The sequence below is a fragment of the Papaver somniferum genome, chromosome 6 (assembly GCF_003573695.1).
Source record: "Papaver somniferum cultivar HN1 chromosome 6, ASM357369v1, whole genome shotgun sequence".
Classification (NCBI taxonomy): Eukaryota; Viridiplantae; Streptophyta; class Magnoliopsida; order Ranunculales; family Papaveraceae; genus Papaver; species Papaver somniferum.
Window position 1 is genome coordinate 128,421,156 of NC_039363.1, and position 25,405 is coordinate 128,446,560.

General features: G+C 37.1%; 1 long non-coding RNA gene, 3 other non-coding genes and 2 pseudogenes across 4 annotated transcripts; all 6 read right to left on the reverse strand.

Moving 5' to 3' along the window:
* Positions 1-407: 407 nt before the first annotated feature.
* On the reverse strand, positions 408-513 carry LOC113292275. Its single transcript, XR_003331760.1, has one exon. It is a non-coding gene; the product is annotated as a small nucleolar RNA snoR97 (small nucleolar RNA).
* A 1,420-nt stretch (positions 514-1,933) lies between these two features.
* LOC113289255 lies at positions 1,934-4,381 on the reverse strand. Its single transcript, XR_003330940.1, has 2 exons — positions 4,209-4,381; positions 1,934-2,533 (listed from the first exon to the last, which is right to left on the reverse strand). It is a non-coding gene; the product is annotated as an uncharacterized LOC113289255 (long non-coding RNA).
* On the reverse strand, positions 2,163-2,269 carry LOC113292276. The gene has a single exon (XR_003331761.1). It is a non-coding gene; the product is annotated as a small nucleolar RNA snoR97 (small nucleolar RNA).
* LOC113292239 lies at positions 2,378-2,500 on the reverse strand (annotated as a pseudogene).
* On the reverse strand, positions 2,553-2,637 carry LOC113292230 (annotated as a pseudogene).
* Positions 3,886-3,969, reverse strand: LOC113292244. The gene has a single exon (XR_003331737.1). It is a non-coding gene; the product is annotated as a small nucleolar RNA R16 (small nucleolar RNA).
* Positions 4,382-25,405: the final 21,024 nt, after the last annotated feature.

The window sequence follows — 25,405 nt, forward strand, 5'->3', positions numbered from 1 at the left end:
GATACATGAACTATCAGGTAAAATCAGGTAAAAAGATAGTCAGATCGGACTTCACGAACCACGGAATGAGAAATAAAATACTATATTGAATACATCTTCCATGGAATGGTGAAGCATATGCTAGTAAAAAGAGAAGTGTAATCTGAGTCCACTAGAATCCAAAGTTAGACACTGCCTTTGAAGCTCTCTACTTTGTTGTGATGGACTGTTGTAAAATGGATATCATAGATTCAAAATAACAGCCCGGAAAGTTGGAAACAATGTTTTACAAAGGTTTTCCAAAGGAACCGATAAATTACACTTCCAGAGGTGTTTTCAAGAGCCGAGATGCTAGACCTTCAACCTGCATACTTATTAACAACTAGTGAAACACCAAAATTAAGTAACCGTTGTAGGTCAAAAAAATTGCATCACTGTTGTTATTTAACTCCCATCTCGTTGATAACGAGAGAAGAAGCTGATAGACAACACTCGCTGTATGAGTTTTTTCAGTCTTCATGTCCACCAGACAAAGAATAGTTGAAACCCAAAACATGATACAGGAGTATAAAGATATAATTTTGAACCCTGATTTTGGGGATACATAAATCTTTCTAGGCATACAAAACAATAGTCCCATCTTGGGTGACCTTATAAGGGGTACCCTATGGGTAGTTCAATTACCTATATACCCATAATAAAAAAATCTAAAATCAGTTTTCTAAAAAATCAATATCAGTTTCCCTTAACATCTCTTCTTCTTCCTCCTCCTCTAGCTGAACTCTTCCCCCTCCTGCGAAAAAAAAAAAATCATCATCGTGATTAATTGTCGATTCGTAAAAATTTGATCGTCCATTAAACTCAACCACATAATGACTCGTACAAAGAAAAGCAGGGACTAGGCAAACCAAATCGTCTTCTAATCCATCAATTGAAGAAGAAGAACCAATTGAAGATGAAGGTGTAGAAACTGAAAATCAACCACCAATTGAACCAGAAATTGAACCAGAAATTGAACCAACTGCATCTCCAACTCCGTAAATGAGGATAAGAAAGTAAGTTTTACAAACCCAATCTCCTATTTGTTGGTTTTCATCGATTAAATGACGGTTACAGTGTTGGGTTCGGCTGAGTTGCGTTTTTAGCCGAACGATTCTTCACAAAAACTTCCTGTAAGTGTATATGAACAGTTCGGTTTGAAATTTCATGAAATTTCAAGCCGAACCTAGTCACAGATAGAGATGCATAGGGGTTCGACGTATTCGATAATCATAATATGTGCCGAACCTATCACATTTACGAGGTTCGGCTATTACGATATTCTCAATATGTACCGAACCAATAACAAAATTTTAACCCAAAAAATAACAAATTGATGTTCCGCTCATACGATTTTCGAAATATAAGCCGAACCAGTAATTATTATTTTTCTGGACTATTCAGGATGTTGTTCGGCTTACTATGAAACTTTCATATAAGCAGAACTAGTGTCTAGCAAAAGGGTTGGAATTGAAAATTATAGGTTCGGCGCATGCAGTAAACAGATTCAGTGAACCGAACCGTTCATCAATTAGTGAACCGAACCGTTCATCAATTGGTAGATTCGGCTCAAAGATGTGAGCCGAACCTCAACTTGTTTCACCGAACCATGATCCAAAAAATCATCTAATCAACCTTTATAATTCTGAAAATTATCTTAATCACTAAACAAAATATTTAATCACTAATCAATATTACTAACACTAATATGTAAAAGGCAGATTTGCCATTAAAAAGTTTTGGATGAAGGGTAATCTGATTTTGCTATTTCACAACCTTTTTTTGTCTTTATGCGGTATGCCTAGTAAGATTTCAATATGCCCAAATTCAGGGTTCATAATTTTGTCATCACTCAAATAAACAGGGAACACAAACAACAGAAAGTAATTGGATACTTTGCAGCATCAACGCCCACTATGTGCAATTCCCTCTAGTACTGGGCCAAGAATCTAAACGCATGCTGTTTATCTGGACGCATACAAATAAACAGCATATGCTTACAACAATAATACAATCCTAAGTGAAGTTAGTGAAACAACAAAATTAAATTACCATGTTAGTCAGATTTTTGACCAAGACTTAGAAAATGTAGTGCTGATATGAAAGCTTAAGTAAACGTTGTAGGACAAGAGTTTTGCATTAGAAAATATAGTGCTGTCATATAACTCCCATCTCGTTGATTACCAAAGAAGAAGCTGATACACAACACACACTATATGGGTTGTCCCAGTCTTCATGTCCACAAGTTACCCGAACACACCAGCTAACAGGACATAAGTTGGCTTACTGTCCACACTCAAAACATGATACCACAAACTATATGAGTTGTTCCAGTCTTCAGTATGAAAAATGCCATAACGCCTCGGTTAGATCCATTAATGTCATATGAATATAGTTTTCCCCAAGGGGTTCTCCCTGTAAACAGGGTCTCAGTTCCACTACATCTCAAATTCTCAACTAATTGGATAACATCATCACAGGCTTCACAATTAACAAGCTGATTCAACTCATGAATCTACAAAAAGATAAACAAAATTAGGCTCAGATATTTCAGCTTCTCTATCAAGAATTTTCTGAAGCAGAACTGGCATAAAGCTGTGTAATAATCATCACTGCAATAGTCAATTTAATGATCGAAGACTTAGACATTAAACATTTACTCATAATCTAACAAAAACTCAGATACAATAGATGTAGCCAGAATTTTTAGAGGTAAAACCATCGCAATAAGTAGATTATTTGATTAGTAAGCTCAAAGGTACAATGATCAAGAAATTGCAACAAAAACATATGAGATTTAATTTTATTTCTGTTAAGAGAATAACTGAGTTAACTTCTCCTAGCCAATACATATGCACAGTGAAAAGAAACAGATTTACCAACAATGCAATTAGGCAGGATGTACTTCATAAATTAAAATTCTAGAAAAACATTGGTGCATACGAATTTTTTAAGTGGCAAGTCATCTACATCTTGACTTCGGTCAGGATTTTATAAACATAATTGAGCTGAGTTATGGAGTCACAATTCAGATTTCAGATAACAAATCTTTTCTCTGAGGAAGTTCATTAGCTTCTTTTACATACAGTCAAAGATTTTGGGGTTTTTATAACTTTATTCAGCTAATTGTCATTATTCAACAATGAACTCAACCACACTGCTTGGTCCTTTTTATATCAATACTTTTTTGTTTCAATGCACATTCACAGTATACAACTAGAACTAAACTCAAATCATAACATATGGAAGTAAAAATAAACCAGAAATGGAAGTAAAAATAAACCAAAAACCTTCTTTAGAATGGGTTCAACAAAAAATCTTGCTCAGAGAGTAGCATTGGTTTAATCATAGACAAAAATCTCAGATGTCCAGACATAGACATAGTTATAAAGGAGTTTACTTCATCATTGAGAGATACTTAAATCAAAAAATCTCAAAGAACAATCCATTTTCAGAATCATGTTGTAGATTAAAAAACCCTCAGAAAAATTCCACGAGTGGAGATTACAGACATGTCAACATGGCATCATTTCAGACCGCCCGTCTGCTGTTTCTCATCATAGAGATTTATTAATCCATTAGAGCATTCAGCTACAGATTCTATCACTTCTCAAATACAAACACCAAAGAAATCATAATAATAACTTTAAAGACATATAAATGTTCAAATTCAGAAACTTTATATATCCTAAAGGCATCAGACAGTAAGTTTGAGATGTTCTTATTCAACACAATTGAAATTCACTTGCCCATTTCTAAGGATCTTAACAATCATAAAATTATCAGAAAATTGGGATCTAAATATCTAATTATCAAAACAAATCATGATTTCTGCTAAACATTAAGATAAGCAGATGAAATTGAATGAATGGCATCAGATAATAAGCGGAGTGAAAGTCCACATAATATTTCAGGGTTAAGCATAAAACTGTGTTTACATCATTTGCCATTCTCAAATCTCATAAAATAAGGGATGGAAAAATATAATGAAATTTAGGTCGGACCATTTGACTCTGGAAGCAAATAGAAATAGTTTCTGCAGCGAGCTGGTAAGCCAACCTATATTTATGCATCAGTTTGATCTTCTAGATGCCATGAATATAACATTAGAAGTAGGTAAATAGATGCAATATTGGACAAAAGCTAATAAGAAAAAGGAACAAAACTTCACAATCGATGATAACACAAACCTTTGAATTCCTAAGAGAACAAGATTTGAGAACAAGAAAAATAGAACTTGCAGCCCCGGATGTAAGACCTAGTTTTACAGGAAAAGATCGTATAGAGAGAGATGGGAATGAAAATGGTTTAAATAGGCGACTACAGTTTACTTGTTAAACCCTAGATGCAATTTCTAGGGTTTTCTTTCTCTCGTACAGTACAGACACCGGTTTGGGCTATTATATGGTGGCTAAATAACATGATCCAATCCATTAATTGGGTGCTCATGGCCAAAGGCCCCTAACTACAAAATCTAGGGATTGAATCCGCTGATTCCAACCGGCCATCCGTTTTATGGCGAGCTGATGTCTGACCGGTGTCCTAATGGATTGGATGCTGACGGAGTCAAATATTCGTTGGACATCCACATCCGCTAAGGACATAGTCATTTTGTCTAGGCATGTTTATTTTATTCACTGATGCTGATGTTGGTAACTTAGTTGAAAGTATACAAATTTTATGATATTATTATTTTTGCATTGAAATTTAGATTATTATTTATGTTTGACATTGGCGGGATGGATGGAGTATTAGATAAAACCAAAAATATTATAATTATATGAAATCGATGAGTTTGTTTACTGGTATTTGATAAGTGAGTAAAGGTTGTGTGTATTTGAATTAATGTCAATAATCACGGGAACGGTAATGGAATTTTAAGTGATTTTAGCTAAAAAATATTTTAAATATTAATTATGGAAGTAATCCATTGGATCATCCACATTCAACACATTGGATGTCGGACCAGCTGCGGATGCCAAAATTAAAATCCGTCAATAATGGATTCAGTGTAGATGAAACAAAAAACAGACCAATACAAACCATGCTCATCCCTACCACAAATCTTCTTTTAGACTTAAGGAATGGGTGATTATAACTTATAGCTCGTGTTTAAAGATTAGCAGAAATACTCATAGCCTCGGGATTTATCTAACACGACCTTCAATTTGGCAGATGAGCATATAATATGTCTATATTTTAAAATTGGTTTGCACTCTTCAAACCCAGATAACTTAAGTCAAGGGTTAAGGGTTGCCTACGTTCCTTTTGAATCGCAAGGATCTAACAAATCTTAAACAAGTATGCCTCATTATGAAGTGTTTAAATATCACAAAGTGTCATGGATTGATTTTCTCAGTTGACATAGATGCTCTAGTTATAGTTTTCAAAGATCAGGGTTAGCTTGAAGTCAATCTAAAATAACTTGAGAATTAAGCAAACAAATTAGGTCTTCAAACTACAATAGAATATTATACACATAGGTTCGGTTACTCAACCATGTATAATGACTGTTCGGTTTGGCAAAATATATAGCCAAAGAACTAAAAGTTATTTGATGTTCATTTAAACACCTAAAATATTAATCATGATTCATACATATAAGTGTTCAAGTGATCAGTGAAGTCTTAGAAGTGTTTAAGAGATTTCTAGCAATGCTAAACATATTAAAATAATAAGTCTTACGCATCTGCTAAACATTGTTGGGACAGTTGGTACAACGGTTTGTCAACCGTAGGGCTTGTTAACGAGTCGTGGCGTTACGATTCGTGGACCGAGTTCGCTAATCCTACTAGATTACCAAACTCAGTTGACCATTATTCGTGAACCGAGCCCGCCGATTGCTAGCCAATTTATCCAACTGTAGATGGTGGATTTTCGACAAAGGCTAAAATCGTAAAACCATAATTGTACATATTCCTGATCCAGCAATCAGATGAGTATTAAGGCTCATGTCTCTCATTGAAACATGAAAACTCATGCCGCAAGAGTCTCTGACTGAGTTTATTTCCTCTCAGAGCATACGTGAATATGCAGTCTCTCAACTGAGGTAACGACATATCTCATGAATACTGAGCAATTTCAGTAATCAATTTTATATAGAATCGAACGATTGGACGGATCCTAGACAGCTCGCCTGCTAGTATAGAGCATAACGTCTTCAGGATGTAAAAATGCTTTCCCTGACTATATAAACGACATGCATATAGAATCTTAACAATTGGACGGCTCCTAAACAACTTGCCTGCTAGTATAGAGCAATAACGTCTTCAGGATGTAACAATGTTTTCCCTGACTATATAAAATAAATATGACGCTTCAACAAGCTCATATCGCTCAATTCTTGAATAATTAATGCTCCTAGACGATCGTGCTACTATAGAGAAATCAATTAATTATTTCTAAATCATTAGATTCATTAACTGAATCCTTAGAAAATATTCTACGTTCTTCATAATATTTCATTACTTCAATTCATGGTTCTTCCCAGCAGAATTCCATGGGTTAGTGATAAATATTCAGCGTACGGGCATATGAGCCGCTATCGAGTAAGCCCCGACCAAAATGGTGCAAGTGTATTTAACAATAATGCACTAACGAGCACCTGAATGCACGAACGAGCATTCCAAAACACGAAGGAACGATGAACCTATGCAAAATAGGAAGAAAAATAATAATAAAAAAAATATTAGCTAAGGCGCTAGGGGATTGGGTCCACCGGCCGTCCAATCATGTCGTGGCCAGTCCCATGCCTAATTCTTTATTTTATCATGTTTTATTATTTTTCCTTGATCTCATGAAAATCCCTTCATTTGAAGAAATATCCTTCATTTTAAGGAAACTCCTCAGTTTCATGGTATTTCCTCCGGATCAAGGAAATAATAAAAATTAGGAAAGGTGTCACGAGACCGAGCTCACTAGTCGGCTGGTCATGCCCTAGTTGTGGCCGGTCCCACACCTTGCATTCATTATTATTTTATTATTATTATTTCCTTCACCCCATGAAATTCCTTGATTTCATGATAATTCCTTCACATCAAGGAAAAGATATAAAATTAGGGAAGACTCATGGGACCGGACCACTAGCCGGCTGACCATGCCCTAGCCATGGTCGGTCCCACATGTCCTTTATTTTATTATTATTATTATTATTATTATTATTATTATTATTGTGGTTTCCTTCATCTCATGAAAACTCCTTCACTTCAAGGAAACTCCTTAGTTTCAACAAACTCCTTGATTTCATGATATTTCCCTAAAATCATGAAAATAATATAAAATTAGGAAAAGTGTCATGGGACCGGGATTATTGACCGGCCGGCCATGCTCTAGCATATCCGGTCCCACATTTCATGATTCGTTATTTTATTATTATTATTTCCTTCATCTTATGAAGTTTCCTCAGTTAGAGCAAAAACCTTGAATTCTTCATATTTTCTCAAAATGTTGCTCAAACGTGCATCAGAAAATATCAAAATACTTAGGACTGAGACACAAAAAATTTGGTGACATGAGCATATTACCTTGACCGACCAAGGTTGGCTCTTTGGCTTGCAAGAAGCTGGTCCCATATGTTTTCATAATTTGACCTAATTTGTTAATATTGGGTTCAAACTCTTCCAAATAACTTGGAATTTCATCAAATGAACGTCAATCGATCCCACGACCAACCAGGGCCGGTTCCATGACCCCTTGGTCGGTCCCTCATCTCTTCATGATTAGGTTTCATCACCTAAGGCTCAGAGGAGCATTATTTTAATAAATGATTAAATCAGCATTTAATCATATTTTCACCAACTGGTCTTCAAGAGACTTTGGCATTTGCTCACACGAGCATCTGGGAGCTTCATGATCGATTCATCATCCCATAAATCCGGTCCCTCATTCACTTCGTGGTTGATTTTAAATATATCATCAATTGATGAGATCGAAATTAGGGTTTCGAATCCAAGGTTCATGACTCCATATTCAAACGCTAATAATTTTATGTTGACCCGTGATCAACATCTTAATTATTATACTTGGTTCAATTACCAGTATTAATATTTTATTTTGGTCCTGCTACCAACAATTCATCGAACGAGCAACATTTGTTCAGATGAGCAATATTTGCTCAGACTAAGGGATATTGATTCAACTATCAATATTCAACAAATCAGCAACATTTTCTCACCTTAACTATCAACATTTACTCGAGAATTATACCTCTGTCTCAACAGACACGTTCGATTCATGAGTCTTAGAACATTTGCAAATCACGTTCGACTCAGCAATACAAGGACTTATCGTCTCATAAAGTCAACAACTGACTAACTAAATACACGTCTTCCTTGCAGACTCCACAATCACGAGACATGAATCGTGTCACATGGGGGATATCAACTAGAGTTTTGGTCTGGTGGTCTACGGCACGTGTGTTCATACACACGATGAGAATGTGAGCAAGTCGTGCAAGCAGTTAGAGGAGTTAGAAAAGTAGTGGGTATGAAATCAACCAAGTCTCTGCACGATGAGCAACTAGTTTTAACACGATTTCCACTTCCCCACTCTTTGACTCCAGCAACTGTCACGCTTCATGGGATCAAGGTGTCTACAATTCTTGCAATATAAATAAGTCTCTGAACAATGATTGAAACAACAGAAATCTCTGGTCGAATAGACAACAAGAGATTAATAACTCAACATCTGAGCAATTACTCTCAACAGAGCAATATTCAATCAATCAGAACTTATCTTATCTCTTCACGCAGAATACACAACACACCTATAATCTTTGATCATCATTGATCTCACACGTTTCTCAGCTTCCCTCCTACAGATCGACCCATTCTCTCTTGTCACCATATTGACTCTGGAATGGCCATTGTCTTGGTTTAGGACGGAGCCCTACAGATTGATCTTTCGAACTTAAAGCACTCCCTTCTTGCAGTGCATCTGTGTGAGGTTGAGCAGTTTGCTCGGTTCAAGGAGTCTCCTCCGCACGATCGTCTCCTCAATTCCGTAAAAACCAGCAAATCGGTTTTCCCCATCTACACCAACTTATGAAATAGTTCACCACGATTCTCCAACCGGGTTCGTGAACTATCCCCAACCTGAACTTGCAGTTTGCAAACTGGTTCTTATATATCTCAAATATCTGTGGTTTGCGAACTGGTTCACCAACCTACCCTGAATATCTCTTATGATGTTTGAAACATTCCCAAGTGATATAATCACTTGCATAGGAAATTTTCAATTGATTCACAAATTAATTCATGGAACTAATATTGTTAAGGACCTTTGAACATCTAATCGCTATATCATATTTCGAGATTTTTCTCAAGACAAGCTTGACTCGAAACATCTTCTTTGCAAATCTACTATAAGTCATACGACAAATCTCAATAGATAGAATAATGATATAATGAGTGAAATAGAATGATTCAGTCTTCACATACCTGACACAAAAGTTCTCCAAATGTCTTCAGTCTTCAAGGATGATCTCTGATACTCAACTACAATTTTAACTTATCTGAAACTTGACTTAGTAGACTAGAAATCAAGATACAGTTTTGATCATATAATATTTGCAACAAGCTTGAGATATCAAAATTTGTAGGCTCAACCGAGCAATGCTCACACATACCTAGTACGTGTACCATGGTGTTTTGAATTCGTGAATAGGGGATGCACACATACCAAATACATGTACCTAAAGGGCATGAGTTCTTGAATAGCCTCAGGGTATGCATACCCAGTATGTGTACCTTGGATATGTGAATTCACAAACTGGTTCATGGGTACGCGTACCCTTTCACATACCTAACCAGTACAAATTAAGCAGATACTTATGAACTATTTTCATAAACATGTTTAGCATTGCTACAACTCTCATGGACGCCTCTAAGACATATTTGATCACTAAAACACCTTGTGTATGTGTATCATGATTCAAGTCTTAAGTGTTTAAATGAACATGATTATGCTTAGTAGTTCTTAAGGCATACTTACCATTGACTATCATTATACACGGTTCCGGTATTCTGTACCATAGTACATATTCTTCTATATAACTTCAAGGAAAACTTATCACATTCCTAAATGGAATACTAATAAGAGTTTCATCTAAATAGAGAAAGTGTATGCTTGAATTTCAAGTTATCTTAACTTGAATTCTATGCAACCCTAGTCTTGAAAGTCTATAACTAGAGAGATTCAATCAACTGGAAAATTCAATCCCTGACACTTCCGTATCCTAGTTGTTTGATAAGTCGTCTTCTATGAACATATGTTTCCTATGAGAAACATAATTAGGTTTACGACTTAAAGAATTCACTTATGTATCCGTGAAGCCAGGTCCAACTATCTTTACCTTGATAGTTCACGTATCCTGATTTTGTTCTTCCTGTTATCGAGGTTTTAGTAATCTCTTTCACAGATGAGATAGATAAAAATCATAAAGTATTTCTTGTCTCAGATTTTGTGATTTCTCAAGATAGATATTTAAAATTATTCTTTATTGATCGGTTTAACATTTTTCTTGAGAGGTACTTAATAATCCACGTTTCTCAGCTAACTGAGTGTAAGTGTTCCGGATTTGTGAGGTTTGCTAGCTTTGCCTATTTCAAACAGATTTCCAAGCCTTGATCAATCAACCTAAAGGTAAATCAAATAGGCTTATTTGTTAGAGGCAGATTGGTATTAAAAATCCTCACTTAGGCCGAAGCAACTCTTAGCATGTAAAGGACGTCGGCTAAGGGAATCAATTGCGTAGAGCCTTGCGAGGTCTAATAGACGTAAGGATCACGACCGTAGCTGAATTGCTTGGAGGGTGAATTCAGTCTCAACTAGATTCCAATCCGAAGTTTAATAGTAGGCTAGTGTCGATAGCGACTTAATACAGTTTGGTTCTCAAATCTGGACGAGGTTCGGGGGTTTTCTGCAAGTGCAATTTTCCTCATTAACAAAATATTGTGTGTGTATGCTTTTTACTTTTTCCCGCATCTTTTGATTGTTAAAAGTACAACAAAGGTTCATACTACCATCAAACAAAGAAGTTGGTGGTGTACTTGGTACTCTTTCCTTTTTAGTTGGTACCAGAGCAAGTTCGTGTATTACGATGTCACAACCGACATGACGATCTCTTGTTTCATAGAAGTAGTCAGGCTACAAATTTCGAGTGTATTCTAGAAACCATCGATGATTATTTGTGTACTGATAAAGTCATTGTTAATATTTTTCACGAGAAGTAACGATTGATAAAGAAAACTGATGAATTTCATTATGAGCTATACATCAAGAATTCTGATCTACGAGAAGGATCTGAAAGTGAAAGGGTTCATCAAAAGGAATTGGATAATCAAATCCGTATGAATAAGGAAACCATTATCATGTTAGCTGAATCAAATAATACTTTAGCAAAACTTATAGAGGATTTGAAATGTGAAAAGGGAGCATCCAATTCGACGATCAATGGGAGATAAGCGAGGTCTTGGCTTTGTTGAACCTGATATGACTAAGGTTTTATCAGAAAGACCCGTAGATGTAACCACCACTTCTATTTTCTCCTGTATATTTTGTGGTTCCTGTAATCGTTACCAACATAATGTAATCTCTTTCAACAAAAGCTAAAGTTTGTTAAAGTTCTTCACAAAAGAGCCAACAAATTTTTGTCTAATATTAAAAGACTTACAAAGAATCTGACAAGATATCTTAACACAAGCAAAAGTAATTTCAGTATGGGATTTGTTGCTCTAATGTCCACTTCACCCTTTCAGTGGTTTTTCGATAGTGGTTGTAGCATACGCATGACATGTGGTCTTTCATGGTTAGTGAATGATGGCGATTTTAAAAGATGACCTGTAACTTTTGGAGATGAGCGTCGTTGATATATTAGCAAAAAGGGAACGATCAAGCTTCATGGAGTACCTAAAATTCATGATGTTGTTTACATCAAAGGTATGTCTGTTAGTTTTATTTTTATCAGTTAAATCTGTGATAAAGGCCATATAGTTGTCTTCAATGCGAAATGATGTAATATTGAGGATAAGCTAGGAAAAATAATTTTTCATGGCATTCGTGGCCAAAAAAACAATTATCTTCTTGATATTCAGTTCAATCTTTGTTGAAATTTGACTAAGGTAGAATCTACACACCCGTGGCATGAACGTTTTGGTCACATCAATTATTGCCTTCTTGGTAAGATCATTAACAAATAACTTGTCATAGGTGTATCCGCAATTAATGCCAAGGTTGATTGTGTTTGTGGTGCTTGTCAAAGGGGTAAACAAGTTAGAGTTCCACATAAGTTGTCACAAGACATTGACATCAAACCTCCTCTTGATTACAAGGTCACAAACTAAAGAAAATCAGGATCGATCGTCGAACAAAGTTCAAAGATACTAAGGTATTTGAGTGTTGTGACACACTAAGTATTATTCAATAATACTCTTTATCTATAACTCCACAAGCTAATGGGGTTGCATAAAGAAAGAATAGGAATGTCCAGGAAATTACCAAGGTAATGCTCCATTATAGAAACTTACCTCTAAATGTTTGGGGAGAAGCTGTCTTTACAACATGTTACCTGATCAACAGGGTATACTCACGGTCATGTATCTTGAATACTCCTTATGAGTTACGGTATGGTAACAAACCTAACTTGAGTTATCTATGTGTGTTTGTAAGAAAGTGCTACATTCTCAAAGATCGAGAACTAAAAGGTAAATTTGATTCTAAAAGTGACGAAGGAATATTGCTAGGCTATGCCTCTGATAGCCCTGGTATTCGAGTATACAATCTCAGAAAAATATTATGATGTAATCAGCAAATGTTATTATTGATGACTTGAGAACCTTTCATCATAATAAGTATCCCGCTGAATTGCTTCCTATGGAAACTACGTAAAAATTCAAAAAAGCACTTACGTTTGTATAAGTTATTCTAACTGTTATTAATCTTAATGTGACTAGTGACGAGGAGAAAATCCCTGACAAGGGTGTTCCAGCCGAATCTCCTACTGCTCGGCATTTGTGGGTTCAAATGAATCATGATATCAATAATATTACTGGGAAATGAAATCCACTGTTAAGAAATTGGGTCAACTTCTAAATATATACAACTTTGCATGCAACTTATCGCAAGTTGAGCCCAAGAATATTGACGAACCTCTGACCGACCCTACATGGGTTAATGATATGTGTGACGAGTTAAATCAATTCATGAGATAATATGTATGGAACTTTGTCCCTTGCCCTTCCAATGTGAACATTATAGGTACCAAATAGATAATGGTTCAAAATAATGCAAGACTTGTCGCTCAAGGCGACTTACAAATATAATTGATTGATTTGATGAAACCTTCGTTCTTGTTGCACGCCTTGAGCCCGTACCTTTGGTACTATCTCATGCTTGTTTTATCAATATTAAGCTATATCAAATAGACGTGAAATCCGTATTCTTAAATGGATGTCTTAAGAAACAGGTCTATGTTTCCTAACCTAAAGGATTTGAAAATAGAAATTCCCGATCATGTCTTTAAACTTAATAAGGCATTATATGGATTAAAACAAGTACCTCGAGCTTGGTATGTATAACTAACAAATTCTCTTCTTAGAAAAGGTTTCTCAAAATTTGAAGTTGAGAAAATGTTTTTTCACCAAATAGAGTGGAAAAGATGTCTTAATAGCTCAGATCTTTGTAGATGATTCATTTATGAATCAACATCCAGGAAACTTACAGAAGAATTCCAATCCTCTCTAGGTAAAGAATTATAAATGAGCAATGTTGGTGAATAGAAATTATTTCTGGGGTTATAAATTCAACAACATAAGGATTTACATCACACAAGAACAATATGCTAAGGAACTTGTCAAAATCTCTGGCCTTGAGGAATCCACTCTGAAACTAACTCCAATTTCCACAACTGGACAAAGAGACGAGAATGGTGTCAAGGTAGATCAAAAACTCTATACAGTGAAACCTATATATAAGAATATCCTAGGGACCACAAAAATATATTCTTATAGGGAGGCTATTCTTATATGGAGGTTTCACTTGAATATATCAAAAGAAACTTTTTCATATGTGTATTTGGGCACAAAAAATCAAAAAATCCATTTTGAAGCAAAATGAACTTGTAATATGGTTACAAGAATCTTTTCATCTTAAACTTTGATGTATGACAAGTGTTACATATTTATATTATGATTTGAATTATTCTTATATGGAGGTAGGTTTCTTAAGAAGGGACCAGAAATTACGATTTATTCTAATATGGAGTTTATTCTTAAATATAACTAGCCCAAGTCGGGATCATAAATTTTTATTCTTATATGGAGTTTATTCCTATATGGAGTATTCCTCCTGAGAGGTTTTACCGTATATCTATTATTGGAAGCTTGTTATATCTAACAGAAATAAAACCTTACATTGCCTCCGGTATCGGTTGTTGTGTAAGATTTCAAGCAAATCCCAAAGAGTCTCATCTCGCAACTGTGAAAGTATCATATGATATGTTGATCATACTATTGGATATGTTTTATCTTACACTTTTAATACTAAACTTATTGTTCATTCTGGTGCAGATTGGGCAGGATATGTGGAAGATTAAAAGAGTGCATCAGGAGGATTTTTTCATGCAGGACTAAACCTTGTTGCTTGGTATATCAAGAAACAAAATTCACAATCCTTATCAACATGTGAAGTTGAATACATCATTGTAGGTTCGTGTTGCACTCAACTCTATGATGATATTTTGTGATGACTCAAGTGCGATTAGAATTACTGAGAATCCCGTTGAGCACTCAAAAACAAAACATATTGACATAAGATATCATTTTATTTGAGATCTCTTTGAGAATGGTATTGTCAAAATTGAGTTTGTGCAATTTGAAAAACAATTGGTTGATATTCTCACCAAGACTCTAAATACCCCAACATTCTTGGACCTTCGACAAGCTATTGGTGTTAATCTCGTTCATTAACACAAGATGGTACCTTTCCCCCTGATTCTATTTATAACATTTGGGCAATAAATCTTGATTTCCAGTAAAGGAATTGACGTTGCTTTTATCTTCCTCTCTATCGTGTCATGCATATTAGATGATTCCTTATAGTTGTGTGATCTTCTGTCTCTTTCGCACTCAAGGGACTATAATTTTCATCTTAAAATGTTGAGCTCTCCACTTCTAAAGATGTGTCATGTGATCAATCGGTTCCGTAACCTATTGAATCCATAGGTATGACAATTATCATAACTGTCCTCACTATTTAAGTCATATATTGACTTGGTGCTACCATATCATTAATAGTGAGTCCAAAATGTAATGAATTGATGTGGGTGTCAACAATTCTCATGCTCTTAGTACTGAATTCTCTCTGTCAATCTGACTCCTAAGAAAAAGACGAGAAAATGATCCATGGGAATTTTGTCTTAATAAGATGGAAAAAAATATGCGTTAAGATTCATATCTTATCATAATATTGATATTTCAACTTAAAAAACAATTGAGCAGAAATTACTCAATTTATCATGGGAACTCTAAGGAATAACATCCACCTTAGGCTGACCTGAAAAACTCTTGCTCGTAAGAATTGTTTTCTAAAGGAATTTGAGAATTACTACAATTTTTGTTCCTGCATTTGTGTTCCATAGTTGTTTACACTGTTCTGCTAAACGTTTTCCAAGAAACATGTTTTTTGATGATAATCCACCTAGTACACCTGCCGAATACACTAATGTATGGTATTAAGGCCAAGCAAAAATCCTTTTCCTTGAAAAGGTCGCCGTGTCTTTATTTTTGGAATGACATCAAGTGGTGGAGATTTCAATTTGAACATGTGCTTAACTGTCATATCTTTGTGGGGAGTGCGACTGTGGATTTATAGGAGATGCTTGTAACTATATATCTCCTTGATGAAGACACTAAGTTTACTTGGTAAAATCGTCTAAATAAAATATCGTATGTTTTATATTGTCTTGATACTCTTCTGTTTTAATTCATTACGATCCATGTTTTTCGCCTTTGCCAATTTTATTGGCAAACAGTGGGAGAATTATTTAGTAGTATTCTACTATGGTATATGGCTTTTCGGAGCATTATGCAAGGGGGAGTGGATTATAATCTATAGGTTTTACCTATTATACAAAAGAAGTAAGTAATGACTAAGGGGAAGAACATATCACCTTAGTATTTCTTCAAAGTTGCAGTGCAACTGAACTTTGACGAAGGTAACAATACTATATTTACGGTATAACAACCACCGAGTTGAGTGATTACATCATTCAAGAAAAGCTCGAATATAATATTCTTATAAATTATTATCGCTACGGATCTTCAACAACAACAGAGCTGAAACCATCATGTGCAGAATATTTGAAGAACTTGAAGAACGAAGAATTCAATACGATATTGAAGAACCAAGGAAATCAAGCATGATAGATTTTGAGCTGAAAGATCATTTATTTTGAATCAATATGTATTCATAATTTTGTCACTAAAATTGACAAAGCGGGATATTTTTAGAGCACCACTAGGTCGAATTCGCAAGTTTTGCCATCTCAAGCTTGTTGTCAATGATAGATGCACAAAAGTATATCTTGAATTCTAACATACTTAGTCAAGTCTCGGACTAAGATTAGATCATAGTTGAGTATCATACATCATCGAATAACCCTCGAATATTGAATCCTGAAGATCAAAAGAAGACATTCGGAGAACTTCATCGATAAAAAGGTATGTGAAGACTGAACCTAGCTATTCACTCACAAGTATTACTAATCTATCTATATGAAACTACGTCGTATGACTTCTAGTAGATTTAATATTGCAAAGAAGAAGTTTGGAGTCACATTTTCAATGTTGCCAATGGGGTAACAATTTGTTTTGGGGGTGTACCGAATTCCATAAAAAGATAAAACACCAATCGGTAAGGAATCACCACCCCCACCCCCCAAGCAAACTTGTCTACTATTAGCTATAATGCACATTTTCTACTCCTAATACATATAATAAGATTATTAGGAGATATATATTTTAGCTTATTTGAATTATATTAGGAATCGAATGTCTTGATAAACAAGTTTGTAATTGTATAAATGACGAGGTGTCAACTCGCAAATAATATTTTCTGCTTCTCTTTACACTAGCAAGTAATATAATAAAAGCAGATTCGTCCCAAGGGAGGTGTATTAAGCAAAAGTTGTTATATAATTACTCTTAGCAAAGACGATTATGTTGTAAAATTCTGAAAATCACAAAGTTATTCAAATATGAGATTAGGTTGATTAAGGATTCATTTTAGACCACGAAACATAAACCAAATTGATATATAACCACGTTCTTCTCATTATATCGTTACTAACAACCCTAGGATAATTAGGACGCTCAACTATCCCGTTATTATCTCCTAAGCTCACCGTATACGGAAGCGCTCGACTACCGGTTTCTACTTTCCAAGTTCCCTAGAGGTACGCTTACTAGGCGTGACTTAAACAAATGCTTTACGTTTTATGAGATAAGGTTGCTCCTAGTGATGAACTCAAAAGCATGAATCACCTACTGGTGTCAATTTCTACATATGGGTACTTAACAAAGTCCTATCATCAGTACCCACATATTGCTACTTATGTTTATATTTCTAGACAATTACAGGTCGGAGAAAATCTAAACTAGCAATAAAATTGTGACATAACTATTTAATTTCGAACTTAAAAAATTAAGGAACAATCCACAAGCATTATTAGCATGGTAGAAATCAAACAATAACTAATAAACTTGCGAGAAAATGAGCTATTGCATATCAATTATGAGTTCATATTTCGGGCTTTGAAATCACCCTCGATCAAAAATAGTTTTAGTTACTCATAGTTTTGGAGTTCATCATCAATAATAATTGAAATAAAGAAGATGAAAATAAATACAAAAGCGAACTTTAGTTGCGGCTATCTCCCAAAAGCTCCAAGTAGAATACGTGATATCCCAAGTTGTATAAATCCTCCCTTTTATGTCTCTTCTCAAGTCAAGTCTTCAAAGGTCCAATAGATAGAAGTCCACCAAGCCCATGTGTGACAAAAACCCATTTAAAATCTGCCAAGGTCCAGTCAGAGGCTAACTGGTTGAGTCAGGTCTGAGTAAGCAGCTGACTGGTCTTGGACAAAGGCCTGAGTTGTTGCCACAGCCTAAACTCTGTGTTGCACTATGATTACGCTTCATTCCTGCGGCCCTGCCTTTCAGCTCTGCACTTCTGTAACCAATCTTCCTTCCCTGCTGTAGTTTCAATCAAGCAGCATATCAACTGCATTACAAACCCATTCTACAGCTTAACTCCTGCAATTCTGACCAGCTTAGCCACCTCTTCACATCTCATTGTCTGTCACTTCCATTTGCAGCAACACTCCACTCCAGCAACCAAGCCATTTCAGCCATCTTAGCAGCAGCACAACAACAAACAACACCAATTCAGACCCCAATTCAGCTGGCATATCTCAAGCACCTGCTCTGGCAGAAACAATCACCTGCAATTCAGTTAACACATGCCATTATACCCAGCTTCTGGAAGTTTCTCTTTCACTGCATATCACTTCAATTGATATTCAACCATCACCACCAGGCTACATCTCATACAACCACACATGTCTCGGCTTTAGCACCACCACCAGGGCCATTTCTTCCACTGCAACTGGCTAACAACAACAACTCTTCTTAACTAGTTTCTTGACTCTATATGCAGTTCACTTCACAGCCCTAAGCTCCCCTGCAATTGCACAGCTTCATAAACCCATCAGCGCCATTCCTTGCTCCATTTCAGCTGTAATGACCACCATCAGCTGCACATTCTTCCATTACAGTTCACCATTCATTACTCCCTGCAATTCCCAGCATCATAACACAACAAATTCTCAAATACCAACATCACATAACTCCTTGACCTAGCTGTCTCCAATTGTAACCACCAACTCCATCTTTCTCAGTTCCATCTGAACTGCAATCACCTGTAAACCTAACATTCATCTGCACCATTCTTAACCATTATGACCATGGCAGCAACAAATTAAGCAACTTGCAATTTCATATCATCACCTGCAGTTCATACAAACTAACTCCAGTTCCACAACCTCATTCTCATATGAACCATTAACATTTCCATCTGCCACAGTAGCGCAGCCTGATCCATTTGCCTCAAACCGCTTCTGCATCTTCTAGTTCACCCACAATCTTCTCAGCTGCTCTTCCCTGTAACTACCATAACTCAACCGCATCAGTTCCTGTAGATAACAATAACAACAGCTGCTTCATCTCCAACTTGTTAACAGCATCAGCAGAAACCCCAAACTTATCACCAGCGAAAACCCATTTCTTATCTGGTTTCATGTTTAAGTTCAAATCCATCTTCTAATTCATCAGCAGCAGCTAACATAATCACCATTAAACTCTCATTTTATTCCGAAATAAACCCATCTCCTCAGATACTGATTAAATCACCAGCAGCATCGATTCATTCAAACCCTAACTTCAATTGCAGGAACCAATCGCAACATCTTCTCAGTTTTTCCTTGTAATTTCGGTGATATTCAACTTCAATTTCTTCTCAACCCTTACTGTTTCTTCCACTTCATCTCAATTCCTCGAATTCTTCCTTCTCTGAGTATTATCCGTGCCTCCATCTCCTCTTGATTTCAGGTAGTGTGAAAGAAAAAAGAGCCAATGATGAGAAAAATGACTTTTCTATGTAATTTAGGTCTTCTGTAGGAATTGAAACTAGATTTAACCACCCCAGCTTTGAGAACCCCACAATGTAGGCACCCAGCAATTAGATTCAAGCCACCAACAGTGACAGCCAATAAACACAACTTAGCAGGTTGTCCCGTAATCGCCGAGCTCCCCATCGTGATTTCATACAAACTGACGCTTTCGCCTTTCTTCGAAATCTTCTACCAACAACACCCGCATCTTACATCTCAGACCCACTTCTTCTCTTCAATTTCTCTTCATCACTAAAGCAGTCGTGCTTTTCAGGCATATATTTGCATCACTAAAGCCGACATGCTTTTCAGACAGAAATTAAGAAATAAAAGCAAATAATGAGAAATAGTTCGTCTCCAATAGCAGTTGCACATGAAATGACACTTTTTACCTATTTCTTCTTCTTTTGTTCCAAATGACTCCAACGTACCTAAACACTCAAAAGCAAACATAAGATACATAATTTATAAGAAAACTTAGCAAAGAAAGCATAAACAATAGATAAATATTAAGGTGTTTTAGACACCTATCAATAAATACCTTGAATGATTAATGAGTGTTGATGGTGGATTTTCAGCAAAGGGCTAAAATCGTAAAATCATGATACTGCATGTTTCTGACCCGACTTCAGGAACGCATATGACGATTCATGTATTTTACGATTCGTCAACCGTTTTCACGATCTCTGATCGAGTACCTCCCAGATCCACGATGAATATGATTCTCGAAAGGCCTCCCACTTGCTGAGCATTCGATGTTGCGCATTTCATCGTGCCTCTCTATGTAGAAGAAACATTGGGCGGTCCTTCATACATAATTGTTTGTTGAGAGGGCAAAACGCCTTCAGGACGTCGGTGACACTTGTTGTTCCCTGACTACATAGAGAGACCTGCCTCTACATAGAAGAACGATTGGGCGGTCCTCCATACATAATTGTTTGTTGAGAGGGCAAAACGCCTTCAGGATGTCGGAGACACTCATTCGTTGTTCCCTGACTATGTAGAGAGACCGTGTATAGATTCATGCGGTTCTCCATACATAATTGTTTGTTGTGAGGGAAAAACTCCTTCAGGACGTTAACAACTCCGCACGTTTTTCCCTGACTATGCACCTTTCAGAACGAGTATGATGCTTCTACTATCTCATATCTCGATTCTACAATAGATTAATTCTACCGTGACATTTACCACTGAATTCCTAGAAGATAATCTATTTTATCTCATTAATTCAATTCCGTGGTCGAATCCAAGACCGATCCTATGGAATGGTAATAGATAATTTTATTATTCTGAATCCATAGTCGAATCCACGGCTGATCCTATGGGTTGATAATAAATAACTATTCATCTTTATTACTCAGTTTCATGAATCATTCTCCACTGAATTTCATAAATTAGTAATAAATACTCAACAACTAGGCATCTGACCGTCATCGAGTAAGTCCTGAGAAAATGGTGCGTGTGTACTTGACAAATAATGCACAAACGAGCACCAAATACACGAACGAACGATCGAAGTATGGACGAACAAGCGACCCATAGAAATAAAATAATAATTAATAAAATAGGGAAAAGCGTGGGACCTGGCCCACCGGCCGACCATGGCCGGTCCCTCCCTTATTTTATTTTCACTAATATTTTTATTTCCTTCCCTCATCTCACAGGGTTTCCCTCACTTGAGCAAACTCCATCGTTTGTGAGAAACTCTTGGGTTTCCATGCTTTCATCGAACAAAAATAGGGAAAAGGTGTCGTGGGACCGGGCCACCTAGCCGGCCAGCCACGCCCTAGCCTTGGCCGATCCCACACCTCACAATTCCTTATCTTCACATATTATTATTTCCATCATCTCATGGAACTCCATCGTTCGACCGAAAACCCTGGTTTTCAATATTTTCTCAAATATTGCTCAAACAATGGAAAAGCCGAAAGGTCAAGCGGTCAGACGACCGACCAGGCTTCCCACGTCAAAATTAAAATATTATTTTATTATTTTCAAAGTTATCTGTCGCACGAGCAAAGTTCTTCTTGCTTACTCGAGCAAAATTAAGAGTTTCAGTCAAGATCAAACTCTTCTGAAAATTCAAAATATTGCTCGAACGCTCGTCAGAAAATACCAAAACTCTCAAGACTGAGACACGAACACCATGGTGACACGGGCATACTGCCTTGACCAACCAAGGCCGGCCCTAAGGATTACAAGGAGTCGGTCCCACACATTCTCACGGTTTTGACCTAATTTGCTAGCAATTGCTCAATTTGGGTCCAAACTCTCTTCAACCAACTTGGGACTCGCTCAAACGACTGGCATCCAGTCCCAAAACCACCAAGGTTCAGTCCCATGCATCCTTGGTCGTTCCCTCATCACTCCACAATTAGGTTTTACTGCATGACGCTCACTCGAGCACTATTCTAATAAAGGATGAACACTAGCATTTGATTATTCTTTCACCATCCGGTCAGCAAAGGACCCTGGAGCATGCTCACTCGAGCGCTTGGGAGCCACATGGTCGTCCATTATCCCATGTGGTCGGTCCCTCTTTACTCAATAGCCTATTTTCAGTAATTCATCAATTGACGAACAATTTATCGAAAAATAAGGGTTTCGAACAAATGCTCGTTGAACTACAATTGTGAGTAGTTCAAACAATAATAATTTTATGATTAATCCATCAATCAACATCTAAATTAATCATATAATATTCGGCCCTGCCAATATTTTAATTAATTATTATTTGGTCACACTACCAATAATCGATCGAATGAGCAATACTTGCTCCATTTCTCGAATATAGATCCAACTATCAATATTCAGTAATTCACTAAACGATCAATACTCGCTCAATTGTTAAAATATTGATCCAGCTATCAATATTCAGTAATTCATCGAGTGAGCAATGCTTGCTCAGACGCTCGATTCATATACTAATATTCAGTAATTTATCGACCAATTGCGGGAGCAATATTTGCTCAGACTATCAGCATTCATTCGAGAACTGCGTCCTAGCAAACGCTCGACCCATGAATCATAGATCATTCGACTATCATGCTCCACTAAAAAAAACTTAGACCCATCGTCTAATTAAATCAAACGACTGACTAGTCAAATCCACGTTCGTGAGACAATCAATCACGTCACATGGGGATATCCATTAGGGTTTTGGTCTGGAGGCCTACAACATGTGTGTTCATCCACGATGAGAAATGTGAGTAAGTCGTGCAAGAAGTTGAGGGAGTTAGCAAAGCATTGGGTGGACAATTAACAACCCTCTCACGTACGAGGAACTGGTGAAACCACAATTTCCCATTTTCCCACTCTTTCACTCGAGAAACCGTCACACTTACTGGAGATCAATGTGTTTACACTTTCCGGCAATATAAATAAGTCTCTGAGGCCATGATTGAAAGTAATTAACAAATAGTACGAAAAACACACAGAAAATCTACGAAGTATTGAACAGACAATCCATCGTCTAACCAAGAATCGTGTGACCAACACTCTTTCAATCACTCAAACTTATTCATCATTTGTAGAAACCAACAACACATTCACAGATTACCATTGACCTCACACATTTCTCAGCTTCCCTCCTATAGATCAACCTCCTTCCCTCTTTGTGACCGAATTGACTCTGGAACGGCCATTGACTTGGTTTAGGCCGGAGTCCTACAGATTGATCTCTCGAACTTAAAAGCACTCCCGTGCAGTGCATATTTTTTAGGTTAGGCAGTTTGCTCGTTTGAGGAGTCTTCGACCGCTCGATCGTCTCTTCATTCCCTAAAAAACCAGCGAACCGTTTTTGACCCATCAACAGATTGGCGACCACAGTGGGAGATTAATCTCTCGGTTGCAATCTCAAATTTCACAAAGATGGCTGGTCTTAGGTCTGGGTTAGTCACAGGTCCCAATGCAAATGATGTTAGCACTAGCAACAACACCAATGATGGTATCCCGGAAACCATCCCTGCTTCCAATGATGGTGGTGATATCACTCGTCCTCAAACCAACATCGATGGCCATCCCCTATTCGGGTGCTACCTTGAGGAAGTCAGGGAAAATCCACCCACCATAGAGGATCTCATGAAGGTGCAAGAGATTCTTGCCAAAAATCAAACTGACATGGTTGCAACACAGAAAGAGCTGTGCAACTAACTCAAAACTCTCACTGACAAGGTGACAGAGAAGACTCGGGAGAAAGGGAAAGCCAAAAAAACTATCGACCCAGAGGTTGTTCCAGTTCACACATTCGATGATGATGAAGTCCAAAAAGCTACAGAAAACCCACCAACAAAGGAGCCTGTCGGTTTTATCACTTTGTGAGGACCTGGAACATTTCATGGAGGATCGAGGAAAAGGCAATGCATCATCTGTTCATTGTCATCAACCTCCATACCCGGCCGATATACAAAGAACCCCTCTCCCAAAAGGCTACACTTATCCAATATTCACGCTGTACAATGGGACGGGGAACGCTCGAGAACATGTCTCTCGATTCTTGGAAGCAGTAGGCGAGCATGAGCACAACCATGTTGTCCGCCTGAAAGAATTCTCAAAATCTCTGACAGGGCGAGCATACACATGGTACAACAACATTGCACCAGGAAGCATTGCTAGCTGGAGAGAAACGGCTAACGCCTTTTACAGGAAATACTTCTTTGTCTCAGAGAAGATTACCCTTTCTGACTCAGGGAGAATGTCTTAGAAAAGCACTGAACACCCGAACGAATATGTGAAGAGGTTCAGAATTCAAGCCTTGGATTGTCATGATCCTAATATTACTGAACAACAATTGGTGGACTTCTTCATCAACGGGATGATCCCTGTCTACAGATATTTGCTGGAAAATATCCGGTTCCAAATTTTCTCAGAACTCCATGAAGAAGCCAAACGATCAGCAACTACTGCTCCAGCCCTCCTAAAAAGGACAAAGACTGTCAAAACTGAGGAGCCTCGAGACACTCGAGTCAACACCAGGCGTATGATAAATAAACAATATAATTTCCAACCCTCCACGAATATTGATGAAGGAATCAAGAGGAAAGCTGAGGCACAACAGCATAAGAGTACCCCTCCAACATCCCATCCTACAAAAGCACCAAGGAAGGACAACCAGGCTAGAAATCCACCACCAGATCAATGTCAGCAGAACGACCAAGAGGAGCCAGACTTCCATTTTCCTATTGAGGAAGTGATCGAGTTATTGGAAGTTTGGATTCAAGACGATTCTATCAAACTACCTCCCGTCAGGAGAGAGCCAACATAGGAAGAAATGGAAAATCCACGCTATTACCGTTTCCACAGATATGTGAGCCATCCAACCAGCAATTGCAGGACTTTGAAGCGCATATTCAAAGAAAAATTTGACTCAGGGGAACTGGGGACTGAAGGAGTACACAGAAATCCTCTTCCAATCAGAACATTCAAGCTCTCTGAACCGCCTGTCAAAGAAGCAGTTCAATCATATTAGAGCATTGCTCGGTTGAACCCACCAAGCATTGGTATGTCAAGTTTAGTTGTCATATTTTAGTGAATCAAAACTCATGTTAAGAGTCGCTTAATTATGTATTAGAGTCAACTTCGTATAGGTTAGCTTGAAAGTATTAGGATAATGAGACATTACAAGTATTGCGAAGACTTAAAGATGTGAAGAAGCAAGGAGCTACA